At 31.0% G+C, this 4,627-nt stretch overlaps 1 pseudogene; it reads right to left on the minus strand.

Moving 5' to 3' along the window:
* Positions 1–1,008: 1,008 nt before the first annotated feature.
* On the minus strand, positions 1,009–3,995 carry LOC110709101 (annotated as a pseudogene).
* Between the last annotated feature and the right edge of the window lie 632 nt (positions 3,996–4,627).

Below are 4,627 nucleotides of genomic sequence, written 5' to 3' on the forward strand. Positions count from 1 at the left end.
CTAAAAAAAGCGAAACTCTACAAAACAATTCATTTATGAGTTTTAATGAGGATTTTAGGCCGGATTTGAGTATACTTTCACAAATAACAATGATTTTGGGAATAGGTTGTTAATCTATGACATGAATGAAGAACATTGTTGAACATGAATGAAGAACATTATTGAAAAATGATGAATTTTTTATTTTCTAAATTTTAATTTTAATCTAATTTTTCGAAAATGATCTTAAAAAGATAAAAATTAAATTTAAAAAACTATAATTACGTATTGTTAAAAAAAATTACATGTATAATACATTTAGGCTTTTAAATAAATAAAAATAATTGACCATTTATAATCTGACACATCATCATCTTATGATGTAAAAAATCCCAATATTATACGACTCCATTCGCATGCAAGTTTATTTTATAATACGGAGTAAGAAATGGAGTACATAATTACACTGTCCTTTTCAATTTTCACATCCATAAATCACTCGGATATAATTCCAACTTCCACGTAACAACACTAACAACAATTAATACAAATCATATATTTATATAGGAAAATTTTGTGAAAAACTGCCTATTATAATCTAGAATTTACGAGAAACTACCTATTAAAAAGAATGTTGTAATTGACTACCTAATTTTTTTAAAATGTTTGTAATTTACTACCTTTATGCCGGATTATGAATGAGTTTGACCAAAATTCTCCGGCATTGACTTGGTCACGTGACACTTGGTGAAAGAAAAAAGGGTCATTAAGTGTCACGTGAATGGTCAAGTGACCAAGTCAACATCGGAGAACTTTTGTCAAAACTCATTCATAATCCGGCGTAAGGTAGTAAATTACAACATTTTTCGAAAATTAGGTAGTCAATTACAACATTTTTTTAATAGGTAGTTTCTCGCAAATTCTGAACTATAATAGGTAGTTTTTCACAAAATTTCCATTTATATATAGTACGTACAAGTGTAATTAAAACCAGAAGTATGAAATAAACTGATGATATTAACAATAATCTTAATTGATAACGCGACAGTTCTTTCTAATCTCTCCTTTAGTACCAGTAAGAAGCTTAATGTTCCCCATCTTGATCATCGCTTGCAACAAATCTTGAAAGAAAACAGCTTGATTAGTACTATACTTCTTCACCAAGGAATCTTGAGAACCACCATTGTAAAGCCTCTTGATCCGAATGTAATAGACCGCGTTTTTGAACAAGGTTTTTTGAAAATAATCGTTGTCGAATTTGTTTGGTGTTTGACGATCAAGAGGGGCTAAGTTGAAGTCTCCATTCCCAGCTTGTTTAGGGCAGTTGGCTTGGCGAGTGGCTGCAAAGGTGGGATCTATGTCCGGTGTTCGTTGTAAATGTGGGGTCGGAAGTTGATGCAACGAGCGAGGCCGATGGTGTGGCCGCCGGAGAGGGCGGTCATTTCGTTGATGTTTAAGTTTTTGTCTTGCAAAGAGGGAAGTGAGGTTAGCAAGGCTTGAACGTGGGGGTGGAAGGTTTTGGTTTGCCAAGCTTAGGCTTGCTGTTCTTGCATCTCTTCTACCTAGTGGTACTTTCCATGTGGGCCCTCCTAACTACAAATGTGAGAACATATAGTTAGGTACATCAAGTGGTAGGGATCTTAAATAATAAATTTTTGATAAGAACAAATTGAGGGTGTTTAATTGAATAAACTAGTTTTGGTGGGATAAATAGACAATGTACGTCTTGAGTTATTGTATTCAACTTCATTTTTCATTTTCAATTGTCATTAATATGGTTCTGAAATAATACAATGCAATGTACTTCAACTTAGATAAGCAAATGGGATTATTATCAAACTTGTGGTTGCAATGGGTTCATATTGTATACCAACCATGCATGTTTATAAGGGATGACATAAACGTTAACACTTAGATGAATTAAAGATGATGGAATGAGCGACGTGACAAGATTAATGCAATTTGAAACGCTTTTTTAATACGGATTATTTCCTTTGTTTCTTTATAATTGCAACACTTTTCCTATAATGAAAATATTTATAATAGTTGCAACACACATAAATGGAAGATTTTTATGGTGAAAATTGTACTATTATCTTTATTTAAAGCTCATGGCACTTGATTATACCTCTAACAACCTCTTAACCCCTTTTTTAAGTGTATTATATCATGTGAGATCTATTTGTCTTAAATACCATATCAATAAAGTGTATGTTGCAACTATAAAGAAACGGAGAAAGTATATATATTATTATATACCAGACTGTATATATTATTATAGATTATAGATTTATTCACATTTTTGTTACAGATGCTAGCTAAAACATTGCATGTATTTTTCAATTTTCCTATGCTTGGAAAATAGGGAGGAAGTAAGCAATATGGCTTATTTTGTAATGTTTTTTCTTTTTTGTTCTTAAACAATGAATGAAGCTCAAGTGATAGGGAGTAGTAATACAAACTAATTAATCTTTAGATTTATGTGCACAATGAAATCTATAATCCAAAGTATTTTTATGAGTTTTATGTGCTTACCAATCTAACTCCGTCTCGTGATGCAAGAGCTAGAATGTCTGCACACGATACAGTTTGGGGGCAAGCAGCTTCAAGATTACACTTGATTGCATCAATCACTTCAAAACCCCTTATTGAGTTGTTTGCATTTGCTTTAGCAGTTTTCTCCCCTGTAAATGTTGGTGTTATCATCTAGGAGTACAGATGCATCACAACCCTAATGTTACCGGAAATGAATGAAAAAAACATGAATGAGTTAGTCTAATAGATGAACAATATAGTGTATATATTGATTCCAGTCTATTTTAATTGATCCTTTAGCGTAAATATAAAACGGCCATATATACTTTCTTTGTTCACAATTACTACTCAGCGTACATTTCTTTTATAATTTCTAATAACTAAATTAATCACATGATTTATTTGGATGAACCTTTATATTCATTATGAGATAAAAATTAGGTCAAAGACTTTTATGTATGTACTTCTATTAATCTATTATTATTTAGGGGTGTGACAAAAAAGATGTGATTTTTCCTAAAAAAGTATGGATCATATTTAATTAACCATTTGTGCCAATATTAAAAATAAATTAGATCATTTATTAAAAAAAAAATAATATATATATATATATATATATATATATATTATATTATATGCTTCTATCAAAGTTGTATATTATCCATTGGTTAGGGTTGTCTCTCATGATATTAATGAATGCGATCAAACCTCACTATGGCAACCGGGTCTCTAACCCTAGGTAAAGCATTTTTTTTTTTCCTTGACAATAGATCATGTAACGTTAGTATTATATACGAAGTATATATATTTTTTTTAATTTCTTCATTTTCTCACTCAGTTTTTTTTTTATGTAGATAACATCCATCATTTTCTCTAAACCTTCTATATAATTGTCTAGGGACCCATAATTGTCCAAACTAATCATCATCCTCCCAACCATTTTCTTTCTAGAAAAATGCAACAATATTACAATCAATAATGACATTACAAGGAAATAACGAAATTCTCCCATCTTTGCATAATAATTTTTCATACGTCGTAGTATATTGTTTAATAATGTACATAGAACATGGTATTGCAATAAAAAAAATAAATAAAATAAATAAAAAAAAAACTTAAATAAATAATAAGGTTATAGATTCGAAAATACTTACGTTGACAAAGCAATCATGGAAGAACAAGCGAAGAATAGATGCACCCATACGTGGTTCCTTACTAACGGCTTGCTTCATAGTATTGTACACAATTTGTTCAACATTAGGGCAACTAGAGGCATAAAAGTCTGGCTGCATAAGCCAAGCATTAGAAGCACCCATAAAAAGTGATGTTAGAGAAAAGATTACCAAAAAACATATCAATTTGGAAGCCATAATTAACTTGCTTCTAGCTTGCTAATTATGGCAAAGCGAAAGTAGAGTTGATGAATATATTATATGCTTTGAGTTTCATATATATATATACACACTAGACTTACTAGTAACCAATATTGGAGTATAAAATGGAAGACACCGCATGTAAGGGAGTAATTAGGATTAGTTGCAAATTAAATGGGGGTAGACATTTCAAATCTAGCCCCAGAACACGTACACCCTGCCAGTCCATTTCAGAATATCATTTCTATAATTATTACTCTTTCATTCCCTTCTTCAAACTTAAACAAAAATATTCACTTCATACTCTTGGGTACGATGTATGTATAGTAAATGATTGAGTAATAATCACTCTTGCTCATAGATCGTATGTATTTTCTTCAAGCCAATCTTACCCAAAGGAATCGATAGAGTAATAAAATCAATCATGGAGATTGGGGATTTAACCATCAGATTATGTTTTTGGCTGAGTTGTTCCTTTTATATGGAATCAAGAATCTGATCCTAGGTATAAGGAGCCCTGTGTTCATTGCATCAACATTTCAAGTCCAAATGATCTTATGTGACGGAGCATGATAGAGTATAAAATCACCAATCATGAGATCTCTAATCATCAGCTTATTACATACCCAAAGATAAAAAAAAAAAAAAAAAAAAAAAAAAAAAACCCAAAAATTGATTGAAAATCCCTTTAGGAACCCAATTAACCCAGCCTAAGCCTTTTAGGACAAACCAACTTAGTT

The sequence above is a fragment of the Chenopodium quinoa genome, unplaced genomic scaffold, assembly GCF_001683475.1.
Source record: "Chenopodium quinoa cultivar QQ74 unplaced genomic scaffold, ASM168347v1, whole genome shotgun sequence".
In the NCBI taxonomy this organism is placed as follows: Eukaryota; Viridiplantae; Streptophyta; class Magnoliopsida; order Caryophyllales; family Amaranthaceae; genus Chenopodium; species Chenopodium quinoa.